We start from the raw sequence: 17,253 nt of genomic DNA on the forward strand, positions 1-17,253 counted from the left end.
CACAGGGACTTTACATGAGTGTAAGGAAGAGAAATCAAAAGAAGCATTTAAAAATGATCATGAAATTCTGGAGAAAATAATTTCTTGTTCCTGCCAATTCTCCACTCCCTCGGCCCCGGTTCTTTTGGAAATCTTCAGTCACATTTTTGATGGAAGTGTAAGAAGTAGATTTGAGGAGATTGTGACTAAATGCAAATTGGCAAAAGAGGGAAAAAGGGATTTTAGCAAAATAAAAAGAGTTCTCATTTTTAATAGAAAAAAATCAAGCTTCCCTCTTCAGAGGATTTCATAATGCATCCAACTGAGGAGACAACATATGGTTTACATAATGAGTTGCAGCTTTATTAATATGGAAAGCAAAATAAATGAGCCAGATGCATTTTTTTGTAGCTCTAGGTGGAGTTAGTCCTGATACTAGGCTCTTTGATTTTCATGATCAGCCTGTGTCTTGTCACCCAACCCTTTGAACTCGCTGCACAGGTGCTGGACTGACATGACAGGGAAGCCTTCTATACCAACATCATGAGTTCATTCATTGATTACTGAATTTCAGAGTCCAATTTAGCCCAAACCAGTGAATTCTAGAGTAAAAGCAGAGCTGGTCTGCAAGATGGTTGAAAACCCATGACCTTGTCTCTGGGAAAGCTAAGATTAATGAAGAGAGAAATTCAGCACAGTAGCCAGTATTTAGGTGGCAAAATAGAAAGTTATCTGCAATGTGATTACCAGGAGAAAATTCAGCAAATGACTAGCTAATATGACAGTCACTTTCAGGTGTCTTGACATCCAACATTTGCCTGTTATAGGGCTGGTTAAAGGGCAGGTCACACCCTTACAGTTCTTGTTTATAGAAAGAGATGCAGGATAAGATGGCTTTACCTCCTTTTCAGGTATTAAAAACCTGTGTTCTTCACCCAGAATGGAATTATTTTTCCTGCCTAAATTCTTGTTGCATCTTCACTTTCAGTCATAATCTCATACTTAGCCATTGACTTCAGTGGGATTATACTGACCTGTTTAAAAGCCTTTTTACACTACAGATTTCTGCTTTGCTTTTGAAGTGTACCATCTTCACATGCAGACGTGCAAGAACTTTATCCCAAGTACTTGATGTTTTAATTCAGACTCTCTCTCTCAGCTTAGTCTATGAACTATTCTAGAATAAGCAGATTTCTCTTTTGCCAGATCAATCCCTCTCTGCATTAGTCTTGTGGTTGTTGTTATTATCATTTTTTTCACAACTGAAGATTTTATTTCATTAAAAAGATATTCCAGTGAGACTATCTGGCAGTTACCTCCAACACAGCTGAATAAGAAAGAAAAGCGTAGGATAAGCCCATCGTACCTCATTTGTTAACTGTTTGATGTCATTAAACTATGTTGTACACATCCACTGTTCACCCAGTTTGTTACAGTACTCCCCAGCCAAACCTCTCACTGTCCTTTCTGAATGTCAGGCTTTGCGGTTGTATGACTTGGCTTTTCAGAGTGCAAACATTGTGCTAAAAACATGTGTCCAGCAAAGTCAGAAATAGCAGTGCACTGATTTCCTCAGTTCTGCCTCACAAAAACCTGAGTAGTCCATTAACAAAGTGCATGCCACGTTTCCATTTCGTATGGTCCAAATAATGTTTGCTCCATTAGCTCCTCTGGAAGAAATCAGTAGCATGAGTTTAATTCAAATAACACTAAATATGTGTGGGGAGAAATGAAAACAGTTGCATATATTTCACATAAGTGAATACTGCCCTTGCTAATGGTAACAAATCCCTTCTCATATGGTGTTTTCAGTCAAGTTTCACAGCTGCACATCTCTGTTGAGGGCCCATCTGGAAAGCCACAGACTGTGAGGTTTCAATAGAGGCAGACTGAGGCATTTGTACTGAACAGCCCAAGCAGTTATAACTGGAGATACTTCTACACAGAGAACAACAGACTTAGAGGGGTTCATAGGATCATAGAATATCTTGAGTTGGAAGGGACCCATAAAGATCATTGAGTCCAACTTCCTGATCTCTAGCAGAAAGACAGCCATAGAGCTAAAAGCATCATCCAGGCACTCCTTTAACTGTCACTGTTGCTGTCACCACTTCCTTGGGGAGTCTGCTCTTAGTGACTGACCATCCTCTCAGTGAAGAACCTTTTTCTAATGTCCACTCTGATCTTTCTCTGACTCAGCTTCCTTCCACCTCCTCATGTTCTATTTCTGGTCACCACAGAGAGGAGATCAGCACCTGCCCCTCTGCTGCCCCCTTGAGAAAGCTGTAGACTGTGGTGAGGTCACTGTTCAGCAATCAGATCACCCCTCAGCCTTCTCTCATCCCAGCTGAACCAAAAAAGTGTTGCCAGCTGTTCCTCATAAGTATTGACCTCAAGGCCTTTCCCCACCTTGGTCACCCTCCCCTGGACATACTCTGATAGTTTGATGCCCTTCTTATACTGCGGCATGCAAAATGACACACAGTTCTCAAGGTGAAGCCACACCAGTGAGGAGCAGAGCTGAACAATCACCTCCCTCTACCAGCTGACATTGCTGTGCTTGATGCACTCAGCATATGGTTGTCCCTTTTGGCTGCTAAGTTTGGTTTGCCAGTTTTCAGACTGGTATTGGCTGCAGTGCTATCATGGACTAAGCAGTTTTCAAATTACAATTGTTTTCTTTTCTAGGTGCCCAGGTGTTACAGCGGGGATTACTGCGACAAGCATATATCAAACCAGGAGTCCCGTAGAAATGAAGTATATATGGACAGATTCGTGGTAGATGTTTCAGAGATCTTTATTTCTCCAGCCGCATGGCCGGGGCTCTGCTCAGGAACCCCCAGTCACGGGACCCGAGGGTCCTTGGCCATCCCGGGGAACACAAACCAACCAATGGGAAATGAGACTGACCAGGGGCAGGTAAATCCCGTGTCTCCCCCCCAGGGCCCATCTCCCAGGGCTCCATGGCAGGGGAGGAGACCCCAACACCCTGGAGCAAAAGCAAGGTAGGAAACAAAAAATGCATCGCTGAAGAGTACCTTCATCCTCAAATGCTGAGGCTAAAGCACATGAGTGTAATTTCCCTGGTGTAACCTATTTTTAATAGTCATGAAGCAATAGGCATAACTAGGAATGAGCCAAGCACATATATCTGTGCAAATGCACACAGCTACAGATAAAAATCTCATCGCTAATGGTGCATTATCACGAGGAAGAGAGGAAGTGGACTGGGGAAGCCCACCTGTTTGTAATGCTGAAAGTGGGAAGTGGGAAGGGGGCTTGTACCTGCTGTCATCATGTTGCTCTCTGCAAGGCCTCTGTGCTCAACACAGCAGCACCCATCTCAGCTGCCAGCTTGTGCATTTGGCTGCTCAAACACACAGGACTTGAACACTCAGCGTTGAGTGCGCTGAGGTGGGGAACTAGACATTTTTGGCCCTGTTCCTTGCACCTCCTGAGATGTCCACATCACGGGTAGCAGAGAGGAGTGTACAGCATTTTCCTTTTGACCATCTTCTAAGTGGCTATAAAATGGTTTTCTTTTCCGTTATGATTTTCTTTTCTTCTTCTTGAGAAACTATCTATCTCCAAGTCACTGTTCTGGTTTAATCTTCCCTTGCCTGCACTGCCAAGTTAAGATCTATTTCAGAATAGATCACCATAAATCTTGTATTTTAAACATATTGACAAAAGTAGAGAAGAGCTGGACTATCTGAAGCATCAGAGGGATCTTTCAATCTCTTTTTTCTTTGGGATAAGAATAGGCAATTGCTTGATCCCAATGCATATTCTTCTCCTTGCCTGATCTGCTCATGTCTGTCTATTGCGCTATAACAACCTCTTGTGTGAAGAAATCTTGAGATGTGAAGAGAGATAATAGATATATTCCATGGTTCACTGCTGCTCTTCAAATGATTTCTATAACAGATAGTGTGATTGTCCTTTCCCTGTAAAACACCCTTTTAAAGTCCCTGGTACCAACTGAAAAATTGCCCCAGTCTGCTGCTAAATAGAAATTCTTGCTGGATGGACCTTTTAAAAAGGCTTTGAGTGCTAAAAATAAAAATCAGCTTCCACCAGCTGAACACTAGTTTGATTTTACTAAAATCTTAGTTCAGCACAGGAATATTTCCTATGCAGAAAACTGACAAAGTTGGAAAGTTTCATCAGCTGTAAGTGGCAAGATTTTCAGTATTTTCCACCTACTTTTTAAACCAGCAATGCTTCATCTTGTGTGACCTTTTGCTGTGATTAGCAGTCGAAAGTAAATTGATAATGTGAAATGAAAGGACAAAATGATAGTTGACAGTTGTTAGAGCATGAGAAATGGGTTAGAAAAGGGCGTGATACGTAAATATTTAAACAGCAGCTTTTGTGTTGGTGCAGCTGAAGAAAGTGAAAAGCATGTATGATACCTTGCAGAAGCCACACAAAGGAGTAATTCACAGCCTGAGCTCTGTGGGCTGCCTGCAAGCTTTGGAGCCAAGCTGACCTGAAGCTCAAGGCTGGCATGGCTGCTGCAATGGTTGAGAGAGCTCCAGCTTGACCTCAGGTTTCAATTGCACAGAGAGCAGCACTGAGCAATGCACCAAGACCACTCTTTTAATATCTTATCGATATGCCTAATGCACTAATTTCACAAGAAATATCTGAGGGGTGGACCCCCTGAAGCACCTCTCAGTGCTGTAGGTAGAAGTCAAGAACCTCTCCAGGTGCAGTTTGAGGTTTGAGCCACCCTTAGAACCAAGCAAGTAAGTACACTGACATGGGACTTGCATGTTGGTATGTGTGGTCTGAACGTCGTCTGAACTGTCACTTGCACAAGCCGTAGTTCTCCCACTGCTTCCCTTAATTCCCTTTGTCACACCCTCTGAGCTCCCCACTGGCTGGCCTGGCCATGGTTTTTGCTAAAGAATGTTTATTTTGTCTCTCCAGTTCTGCTAGTAAAAGTTATAACTTTTTGTCTGTAAAATGTATTTAATTTTCCTATGACCCCCAAATAAGTTGGTTCCATTTTAGACATTTACTCTAGTTGTCACAGGATGTCTTATATTGAGGTAACCTCTGTGTGTCTCCTCTATGTTTCAAATTCAAGTAGAACCTGGGTACTTAAGGTCCACCCTGATCTTCCTTTCTTCCAGGCTAAACAACCCCAGCTCGTTCAGCTGCACCTCATAGGAGCTCTAGACCTTTCACCAGCTTTGTTGCTCAATGAACACGGCTCTTGTCTGGCACCCTTTCTCTTTTGGGAGCTTGCAGGCTCACAGAGCAGCTCCCCTGTGGATTCAGCGAGCATGGCATCCCTGTTACAAAGTGTGGAACTACCACCTCTTACTCCTAGCATGGTAGAGACTTCACTTTTGCAAATCAGAAACAGCACAATATTTGCTTTGAAAACTGTGCTGCCAGTCTTCTAAATGGGATTCCAGAATCTTGAGAGTAAGAAATCATACATGATAAAATACTAAGCCTGAGAGGATCCTGCACTTGTAATTGCAAGGATCCTCCCCACTTGCTTACTCAAAAAATTTCCCTGTGCAGAAAAAATAATTTTAGCAGCATTTTATCTGTATGTGTTGGAAGTGGTTCACATGTATCACTTCTGTCATGTAGTGATTGGATCTGTGGCTGAATCTATGACCAAATATTGAGATATAATGAACAACATAATATGGAAAATCTGTTTAAGCCATTAAATAAAAGTGAGAACTGGATCTCACACTGTAAGTCTGTGTTCTGTGTTTGCCTAGAGCAAACAAGCAGGAAAGGGAAAACATTCATGTGGAATGTGTATGGAAATAATTCAACAAGGGTTACTGTAAATACTGTAGAGAATCTCTGGTGAAAATGGATTAAATTCCTATTACAGAGAGATTCTAAGTGCTGTAATATTAAGACATGAAATAAAGAGAAGCAATAAAATAGTTTGGTTTAATAACATTGTGTATATATTAAGGAAAGAAGTATGTCTTTATTTTGTACCATAGTAGCTTCAACAGTTTTTAGGGAAGATACAGAAGCTATTTCCAGTCTTCTTCAGGGGTGGCAAAAAATTCTTTGCAAATTAGACTGTGCAGGTTCTTTCAAGCAGAAAAGCACATAAATTATTTTTCAAGAATAGGTAGACATCTGTTTGTTTCCAGGTTCCACAAAGCCTGTATACTGGATTTTTAATATTTACATATATTTCCTTTTCTATTACATATGTATAAAAATTTCTATATATATAATATTTCCAAATATCCATAGGGAAATCCAATATTAAGAAAATAAAGCCTGTTTTATTCTTCATAGCTTAACAAAAACTGTATAACAACCCTTTTGACTACAAAATATTTCCTCTAGGTTTTTGTTTGGTGGGGTTTTTTTTTTGGTTTTTGTTTTTTGGGTTTTTTTTAGTTGTTTGGGTTTTTTTGAAACCATTAAGTTCCTTACCGTATTTTAACTATTGCATGTTCACAAAGGAACTGGGTTACGGTATAATACGTGGTTTTGGTAGGGAAGTATTAGAATTAACTAGAAGTACTAGATTCCTTCTTTGAAGACTTACAGATGCTGATTGCTGCATAGGACTGGAGATGTTCTTTATTTTTTAAGAGAAAAGAAGCACTTAATTATGGAAGGATTCCAACTGCATTTTGGTAGTGTTTTGTGTATCTGCTCCCTGTTATGGCCAACAAACTGTGAAAATTCATCTAACTGATGTAACATGAGATGCAGAATACTTCCAAAGGACACATAAATGCTACTTAGTGAGATGCATGTTCTGCATCCCAGGCCATTGGTGTGAGTAAGTCAGCCATGGCTGACCACAGCATCTGCTATGTGAGAGCAAAATGTGTCAGGAATCAAATCTTGTTTGTAATCCTATTTTCTTAATCCTGAAAATAATGAACTCTTCTCCGTACACTTTTTCTTCTTTGCTTATTTTCTCTGTGTCCTTCTACATGTAATTTAAAAGTGAAAACATATGACTTACAGCCTAACTCTGTCCATTTACTCAGCTATACCTATTTAATCAATTTAAATTGGAAAGAGAGTTTACCAACTTTCAAAAATAAATCCAGGACCAGTGCAGAACACTGTATAAATAAAGGTCTAGTTTCATTTTTGCTTCTTTAAAAAAAAAAAAAGTGTGAGGAGAAAATTTTACTAAAAGAAAGAAAGAAATAATAGGGAACATGGTGGTTCTTTACTTGGATTCTTCGTCTTCTGAGGACACAACAAAATTAACAAGCCCTGAAACAAAACTGAGAGTTTATATTAATGGCTTCTGGCAAACTGTCAACTGATATTAACTTTATCATTCGACACAATGTCAGTTAGAAAAAGCTTCAGGATAGGGCATTTGAATGTTAGAATCCTGATTAACAGATTAAATGAATTCCACTTTATCTTTCAGCCCAGTACAGTGGACTAGGACACCTGACTTACTAATCTGTTCTGACTTTAGGGTAAGTATCACTGACTGCAGCTTGGACTCAGACCTTCATTAGACGGCTGAAGACAGCATGGCAGATAGATTAACTGCTGTTTTCTAGCAACTATTTTGTTATTTTGGCTTTGGCTGGCCAGTTTAGATCTCATTAATGCTAATACTGGAATAGGCTCATGATACACAATCCTAATTTATGTTTCATGTGGAGACTGAATTTTCTTGGAAGCAGAGGTTTTTAAATATTTATATTATGTTAGCATTTAATGTCACTAAGCTCCATGGGCCTGTCTTGCTATGTCTTGTAAAAATATTTAGTTCATGCAATCCTTCTCCTGAGGTGCTGCTGCACTTTATCAACAGGAGAAAGCAGTATGCTTTCCAGTCCAATCCAATGTCTTGCTTGATAGTATGCACTCAGTCCCATTTTTGAATCTGAAAATTTTAGTTTACCAAAATACCAGCAAGTTTTGTTAATGCCATTGTTAAGCAGGCATTGTTTCATAACTAATGTTTCAATGAGGTTTGCAGTTTTCCCAGGGATTTATTTTTTTACAACCGCCACTTGCAAATTTCAGATCCCTTAGGGTTTCAGATGCACTTAGAATTCAGATGCAAAGCAGAGGCTTTCATGCAGGTGTGTGAACAGCTGGGTGCAGAAGGCAAAAGACCATTTTCACAATCAATTTTGGCTTATGCTTGAAACAGGAGCTTGGAAATAATAATACATGGAAATGTATTAAACTATTCTGAGGTAAAAGAATCATTCTCAAATGTCCTTTCTTTAGATAGATGAAATTATTCCTAACAGCTACATTTCTGTAAAGAATTACCATGGCATTGAGACGGGTACTATTGTGGCAGGACATCTGGAAGAGAAAATTCATCTTGGTATGAATTTCGGGATGAGATTCTTCATACCACCTTAAACTGTCTCTATTTGAGTTAGTCATCCTGAACTCTCTTTATAGACAAAGGGAGAAAGAAGTGTTTTAAACTAGCAGGTATCTATTTTAAGTGTTTGCTTTAGAACAAGAGGAATTGTGGTTTCGAAACTCTTGTTTATCTCCTTTGTCAGTAAAGGGAACTGAGGACAACTAGCTCTGCCGTGGATGTGGCTTCTGAGTTGTGCAGACTGAGTCACACCTGAGCACCTTCTGCTTCCTGCCCCACTGTATATTCCCAAGGGCAGATAGGTCACAGTATGTTCTTTCCATTCACCTTGATTGATTGATACGCTGCTAAAGACAGAAGTTCAAAGATATTAAACAGATATTTCTCACTATTCAGATTTGTCTCTTGCGTGTCTGGTAAATGTGATCTGCATTTTCATTAGTAACAAAAACTGGTTTTGCTGCTTGCTGTAAAGCTTCTCTAATATGTGCCTGAAATGCTGGTCTTTTTAAGGTTATTTCTTCCCCTCACTTTTTAAGAATGGTAGAACATGCTGATGAGGCCATGATAGTTGATTAACACTGGTTATCAGGATGCTTACTTTATTCCTGTTAAGTCTCTTGCAGATGTGTGGTTCCAGCTTATCACATAACTTGAAAGGAGTCACATTGTGCTCTTTTCATCTTTAGAACATTCTGCATTAAAAAATAATTGTTATGTTTCCCCCCAGAAACATATATTTCTCCCCAGCCATGTTCCAGTCCTGTAAAACACTGAAATGCCTTTTAAACATTTTTGCCTATCCAGAAAATTATTGAAAAATTGTGCTTCTGCAGCACCTCCTACGTAAGAATGCCAGAGCCCTTCACAGGCATGAATTGGGAGAAAAGGAAATATCATACTCGAAAGATAGACAATGCAGGAAAATGCTTTATGAATTGGCAGAGCTCACACAGCAGCACCATCATGGTATATCTACATTCTGCATGAGGCTCTTTTTATTTTGTGTCCACTCCTGTGCTTTAACCACAACAGCCCATAGGAGCACATTCTTCTCTCTCTTCTGAGAATTGATTTATCACCATAAGCATGGTTTATTACACAGCCTCATGCTGTAAATCTTTGCTGCTCTAATGGGTGATAGAAGTCTGGCACTGCAGTGAGTTCCTGCTCATTTACTCCCTGGATATCGGGTACGCTGCTGATGTGAGAATGAGCTTCCCGGGAAGTCTCTCTTAATAGAGAAATGTGAGAATCAAAGAATTCAATTCTGCTGGGATTTTTCCCATTAATCAGGGTTCTGACTGGTTTCACCATTTGAAATATCCTTTGTTTCCTTCATTTTTATTGCATCCCGAGTTTTATAGGGAAGCATTTTTTTAACAAAAAACCAGAAAGCAAAGAACCAAGCAATAACTGTGAACTACTGCCTGCGTAGAACACTTTCTTCACACAGCGACACAGAGCCCCTCTGCTTTAAAAATGTGTACAGCTTCAGGTCTACTAAATATAATTTGTCTTAATACAGGCAATAATCAACACTGCATACATCTGTGAGGGGAGGAAGAGGTCTGGGGAGACAAGGGATCCCACTGTCTTGTGAGATGATTTCTGTAGTCTCATGAACTTATTTAGGGGCTTGGAAGGGGTATTTAATTCACTACAGGAATTGTTTGCCGGTGCAAGCAAGACTTAATTCATAAGCAGCCGGGTATTGTAGAGTACTTTACAGTTCTTACGTTGAAGGTGCCCTGTAGTGCAAAGTACTGTCAGTGTGGAGAAGTGACACAGTAATGTGAAGGATGATTCTTGGAGGGTGTGTGTGAATGGAAATCATAAGTGTAGCTGCAGGTCATGTAACTGTGTCTGAGCCAGCTGAAAATAGTCTGTTTTGAGTAAGGCTGTCCCATGTCTGCCTCAGACTGAAAGCTGAGTGAGCACAAAGGAAAATGGCAATGGCTTTTCCTTCTCTGCTATTTGAAAGGACACCTCTGTTAAAAAACTCAAATTAAAGTTCATCTCCAGGAAAGCTGAAATAAAACTGTTCAGATCTAGAGAGTATTTCTTCCATTAAATCTATATTATAGGATATTTATTCTCAGCGGGCTTCTTGCAGATCCCTCCAGTAGACTTGTTACCACATAGCAGTAGCACAGGGTTATGTGCATTTTCTTACATAACAATTGCCATTCAGTCTGTTAAGAGTGAAAGTCTTATCCGGGTAAAACTCCAAGAGATCCAGTTATAGAAAGTTGTTTACTTAGTCATGTATTAATATGAGCTCATGCTCCTGTCTTCTGTTGTGGGGGGTTTTTTTTAATTCAGATTGTACTTCAAAATGTTTTTTCTGTGTTCAGAGCTGTCTTTGGGAACAGCCCCCACTAGCTTTCTCCCTCAGTAGCTGCCTTCTCTGGGAACAACGGAACTGGCCATGACCTCAGTGGATGCATGGGAGGCAGGCCCATTCCTGTCACATCTGGGAAGGGACTTAGGGAACAATCCTGAAAGACACATTGCAATGGACTTCATAATTCAGAAGGAAAATGTGCAGTTCCTGACCTTGCAAGCAGAGTCCTGTGTAACCAGGTAACGTCCATGGTCTGAGAGAAGGATTTGCAGTTTGTTACTGTAGTAAAGGTGGATTCTCTGGTAGCCAGTCTTTTCGTAAGAGGAGAAGAGTGCTCCCTCTCCATCTGGAGATCTTTCACAGGTCCTGAGTCTCCTGGAAGAGATTTTTTTGCTGAGCACTTCTTTAAAATAACCTTCTTTTCTTTCAGCTGAGCTCACTGTGGTTTTCACTTTGGTCCTGCCCCAGCCCAGACATAATGAACATCTTGCTCACATTAGGTTGCCCTGTAAAATAAAGGAGTGGGAGAGTGTTGAGAGTGAGTTGAGAAATAGTAGGGAGAAAGAATTTAATGAGGGAGACTTACAAGTAGAAGGCTGTAGCCTTGTGAAGGGTCGAAGTCCTTCTGGGGAAGAAGTGTTTGAGAGTGGTTTTCTCAGAATAAGGGCTGCATTCCTCTTTGCACTAGAATTACTGGAGCCCTGTTGCCTATGGAGGGTAACAGCAATGTGCTGTGTTTAACTGTTGAGAGCAACTGGCTTTGTTCTCCACACGTTTCTGCATAACAGTTTTTGGGTTTTGTTAATAAGGAAACCTTTAAGGTTCTCCCTGTATATGAAATAACAACTTTCAGAAATCTACACCCCATGTTACTTATAAAGTGAAAAACAAAAGAGTGAATTGGGTTCATATTTAAATGTAGATTGGTACAGGATTTAATATGGATTATTAATATCCCCTCAGGTTTATCCTTATTTCATAAAACATCAGGTCAAAACATGAAAGAACGAACAGCCACAATGGAGATTACATCCTGAAGGGACAGTCATGAAATTGGGAGAGAGTCGTTCCCAATATTCTAATTTGTGGGAACCTCTTTACCTGATGTAGAATATCAAATGTAGGCATATTAGTAGTTTATTTAATTTTCTGCATTAGTTTAGTCATGCTTGTTCATCACCACCACTGCTGGAGATGTGGAAACTTCCCAATGTTCAGAGCTTCTACATACAATGATATGTGTAGCCTGCAAATTGTAAGTATAAAGAACAAATGTCAACACAGGTGTGTGCAATTTTTCCCATTTTTGGTGTTCCATCCAAATACTTGTTTTTCCTTTCCCCAGGGTCTCCCTTCCTGTCTATATTACATGTGTATGTTGTGTGTGCCCTGCCCAATAGCACTGAAAGTTGCTAACTCTTGACAATTTGAGGGCAGACAAAGGAGCATCTGTTGTATGTCGTGGCTTTTTTTTTCTTTTTTTTAATGCCTGCTGATAATGTTGATACAAATACTTTGATCTTTAAGCAGTTTGGCTTCATGGAAGAGATTCTGACTGCGTGGATGTCTAAGTAACTTCCATCAGCTCATAAATCTAAATAATTTTCAAACTCTCCTACTGGTTTTATGATCTCCTAAATTATACAATCTGAAGTATTTTTCAACTGTTCCACATTTCTGGCTAAGTCTTCGGAGATGGTGAAAGCTGAGCTTAGAGTGTCCTGTTTCTGTGGCAGGAAGGGCACACACAGCATTTGTAGGCCTGGGCAGATGAAGATGGTTTTCACCTGCTTTGTTCTTGTGCAGATGTTTGTCATGCTTACAATCCATTCTCCTTTTATGCCTTTATTAAAAACCTCCTCTCCACACAGCGTAAATTTTGCAGCCTACTTGAGCTCTCATTGATCTTGCAAAGGTCTTCCCATGGCAGATACGAATAAAGGACAGATACTTGAATATTTTTTTTTGTAATAACTCCTGTGGTGTAGGAGAGGGTTATTGTTACCACTGGAATGTAATAAAATCCTCTTTTGAACATTTTTGATGAGGGGTGAACTCTTTCCATGCCTGAGTCTGTGCAGTACCCACCCAGGCATCAGACCCTTCTCAGTCTTCCTCAAACTGCTCTTGACATTTAAAAACACTCTGGATTAAGGACTCCCTCACAGATCAGCACCTTACAGACACAGCTCTGGGCTCCCTTTCCCTGATAAAATTGCTATGTGAAAAGATATTTCTTCCAGACTTGCCAGATTTCTGAAAATTTGTGATTTGTAGAAGAAATTCCACTTGGCTGAAAAAGTCTGGATTAAACAGAGGAGGCAGAGGAGGAGGAGGACCTTCACACTGACGTCTCCTCCAATTCGGAGTTCCGTGTTAGACACTGACTACTGAGTCCTTCTGGTCTCATTCAGACCAAATGTGTGTTTTGGCCAGATTTTCTCTGTAGAATGGCTCCAAGTAGGGCTATTTCTTTGCATTGAATATCAGCAGGTCAAAATTGCTGAGGCATCTGTCAGAAAACAGTAACTATCACTGCTTTCCTCTTACCCAAATCCTGCATGGCCAGCAATGGCACTTTGCAGCTGAAAGGAAACAAAGAAACATTACTTTCAGTGCATGCTCCTGATCAGGTTATATATTGATAGTTTGTGCTAGGCAGAAGGGTTTATGAGTGCCTCTGGCAACTGGTGGTTTGAGCTGTGCACCTATAAATTCCAAGCTGGCAATATCAAACAAAAATTATTCTCTGGCTATAGCCTGGGGTAACAGAGAGTGGGAAAAGCCAAGCTGCACTACTAATCCATAACCACAGAAATTACCTCTATTCCAAAACAAACACTACATAATTTTTTTTAAAGCTGGTCAACACAATATATATAATAAAATGTCAGTAGTGTAATTCAAACCAACCTTAGAAATTGTGATATATTGCATTTGGTCTTTTATACAGTTCTGTATCAGAGTTAACTAAGAACAAAGGTCGACAGCCATTTTTGGGGCTCATCCTGCCTAATGAATAATACCACCAAACCATTCTACTTTGATGACAAAACTTGCTGATTAATTACCAAACACCTACACAATAAGGCAAATATACCGATTTTAAATAATTTTTTTCTCATTTAAAATGTCATAAACATTTGTGAATCTCAATATAATTATTCTGGTGTTCACAATGCTACAGCTCAGAGAAGACTCTAATGTTAGAGATTTGGCAGCAGTTGCATTTGAAAAGTGATAAACCCATTATGTGCTTGGAATATATCCCCCCATCTGTTGACAAAGTAAAACTATAAAAAGAATTGGACTGAAATCAAATGTTTTTAATAACCAGTTTTCTTTCCCCCAACAATAAAATAAACACAGTCTAACAAATAAAATGTACAGCAGTTTACACAAGACAATTTTTACAGTTTCATGGGAGATTTTGAAATTTTCTCTGTGGAGTTTCTCAGGAATTTCAGGCAGGTGTTCATGCTATCTGTAATATAGATATTACAGATATCTATAATTGGCCCATTTGCTATAATGAATTTTGTGGGAACCTATTTAACTCACCCTGCTTAGTTAAATTATTTGGCAAATTAATTCTGCTTTCTCCCTAACTCTTTGCTGCATCTGTGCTCCATAGCTCAGGAACAGAAAATGGGATACTGTTAGAGCTGTATGCTTCATTAGCCAATTTAGCTTAAAAGGCAGATACAAAATACAGAAAATATATGGTATTTACAGACTTCTCATTAGGGCATGATGCTGTATTTTCATTTTTGTCCTTTGATAACCCTCCTGTCCTTAGATTGGAGACCTGCTAGGTTGGAGACCTGGAGACCTGCTGGAACATGCCGAGGCTTCTCTCCTGTCCACTTTTCCCTTCCTCTGCCCAGATCACAGCTGTGGCTGCAAACCTCTGCTGTGGACACTGTACTTCCCAAAGTGTTAAGACCTTAATTTAGTTTTTGAATTCTCAGAAATTGCACAAGCTCAGGACACATCTCTGGGTCCAAGCATGGTCATCAAACAGCAGGGAATTTTTCTGACTATTACTGGTATCTAGGAGCCAGTTCTTCACCTGATCTCCAGACTTTATTTTCACTTGCTCACCTTTTACAGAGGACTGCTGAACTCTTTGAATATCTTCAACAGGGTTTTGGTGAATTTAGCACTTATTCTGTAGCCCTCATCTTGTGGTTTGAATTTGCTGTATGACATGTACGGAATTCTTTTGTTGTAGGCAGGTTGTATGAAATCACCTTTGATTCAAATCAGGATACAGTAAAATGCAAATCCATTTATTCATTTACAACATACAAACAGAAACCACAGTTATGGGCCTTTAGGAATACAGGAGACAGAAAATCATGCTGAAACTACTGTCACCAAGATCCAACCGGAAAACCCCCTCTCCTTGTATTTACCTGACTTGCAGTAAATGCTTCCTGGATATATTTCTTTGTACACAACCAGTGCCTCAGGTTGTGCTCCCCAGGTACAGTCCATTCTCAGCAGGACATGCCAGGTTTTATAGCTCCTTCCACTCTTGAGGTCCTTTGTATTCCTTCTCTCTTCCACTTCCCCCTTTCTACACATTATCCCCTTCAACATTATTCTGGGGATACTTGTAACACAGCTCTGAAAGGTGATGGTTGGACAGTGTGACTAAGCTTTAATACATCCAAAGAACTCATCTAGTCAAGAATGAAGACAGTGGGGTACAAAAAAATGGGGAGAGGGTATCTCTCTCTACTTCCTGATTCACTTTACCTGACAGGTGGGAGAAGAAGCCATACCTTCAGGGCAGGGAGAGTCCAAATTTGTCAGGATCAAATGGAAAGGATGGACCGGATGAACACTGGTTCATAATGCCTTAACTTCAATAGATATGAGGTATTTACTTCTGAGCCAGTCACCCCAGGCTGTATTTGCTACAGGTGGAGAGAAGTAAGTATGTATTACCACAGAAAGATTTCTCTCAATTGGCATTTAGACACGTAAGTCAGGTATCTCAATAGTTCAAATGGCTCCCTCTCCACAAGTGCCTGTTTACATATTTCCATTTGCAATAAGAGTACCCTGGGGTGGCCTGTACTGATTTGGATATCTGATCTTGCACAACTGAAGCACTGGGTGAAACATATCCTGGGTTTAGTGGGTGCATTCCATGCAGAGCATGTCTCAACCAAAGGACTTGAAATCCACCTGTGTATTGGTAAACAGCTCAAAGACACAAACTCACCCCAACATGAATCAGTTCATTTGGAGACACACGAGACAGGAATCAGCAAGCTTTGAGTTTCAGTCTTCAGGAGGTGTTTTTACAAGATGTTACACTTCAAATGCTAATGATTATATGATTTAATTCAGGGGGTCACACCAGACTTTTATTAGGAATTCAGACTTCAGCCTAGTTGTCTTCTCTGCTGGAAGACACAGAGAAAACTATGATAAATTAAGTGTCAAGTGTGATATACAAATAAATGTTGCCATGAAGTGTGTTCCTCTGGAATTTAACCAGGCCTGTAAGCCAGTGTAGTGCTGTAAACTAGATTTAGCTGTGGTAAAGTCAATTCAAAATATCTCTCTTGTGTATCTAAATACCTGTCAGTCTTCTTTTGATCTGTGTGAAAATAATTTTTTGAAACATATGAAACAATTTAAAATTTTCAAGAAGCATTTTTGTACAACTCTCTTGTAAACAAGTGTAATTTTCTACAGTAAATAGCACTGAGCTTAAGTGTCTTGTGTAATAAGTGTCTTGAGTCCCCTTAGCCTTCGCATTCTCAGTTACACATTGATTTTTAGTGTAGTGGATAGATAAGGAAAAGTGAACTTGTTTGTGAAATCAAGGAATGCATCTGGTCTTGCTTTAATTCAGATATGGGCTTTCTGAGAAGCATTTAGCCTAACATTACTAAGTGTCACTTTCTACTTATCAGCTGGAACCGGCATGAAGGTGGGCTCTCCAGATCCACTTCAGTGTTACAGTGACTGGTTTTGGAAGATAGAGAGTTCAGTCAGGTGATTCACTCAGGGTGTTATGACAGCTGAATTCTTATTTTCTTCCCTGATTTCACAGCAGTCTCCCTAGATAAGGCTTTGAAAGACAGAGCTAATAGGGTGCTTGTCAGCAACATGGCTTTACTTGTTAGGAAGCTGGGGGCACTTGTGTTACTCAGATGATGGTGGTGCTGCTCCCAATTTTTTTTATCTGGATATTCCTGCTTCAGGGAACAGCATGTTGAGCAGCAGTGATTTGTATGATTTCTTCAGGCCAGTTTAATGCCTTTCCTTTGAAAAGAGGACAATATGGTGCTTTCATCAAAGTGTTGGAAAGCCATGCCAAGGCATGAGTTGTTGTCATGGTTTAGCATAGCTTGGTTTTTTAGTAAAGAAGGCTCCATCAGCCATGGAAGTGATTCTCTTGCAAGGAGGTGCTTACAGCTTCCTCTGTGACCTAACAGAACCTATCAACTGACTAGTCTGAATATTGGCAACTTTTTAAGCCACTTAAGAAGCTTGACACACCTCTGTGATCCACATTTAAGAACGAACAGAGCCTGGGAAAGCTCTCTTGTCTTCCAGCTTTCAGACAGGTAAC

The sequence above is a fragment of the Corvus brachyrhynchos genome, unplaced genomic scaffold, assembly GCF_000691975.1.
Source record: "Corvus brachyrhynchos isolate BGI_N302 unplaced genomic scaffold, ASM69197v1 scaffold103, whole genome shotgun sequence".
Lineage (NCBI taxonomy): Eukaryota > Metazoa > Chordata > Aves > Passeriformes > Corvidae > Corvus > Corvus brachyrhynchos.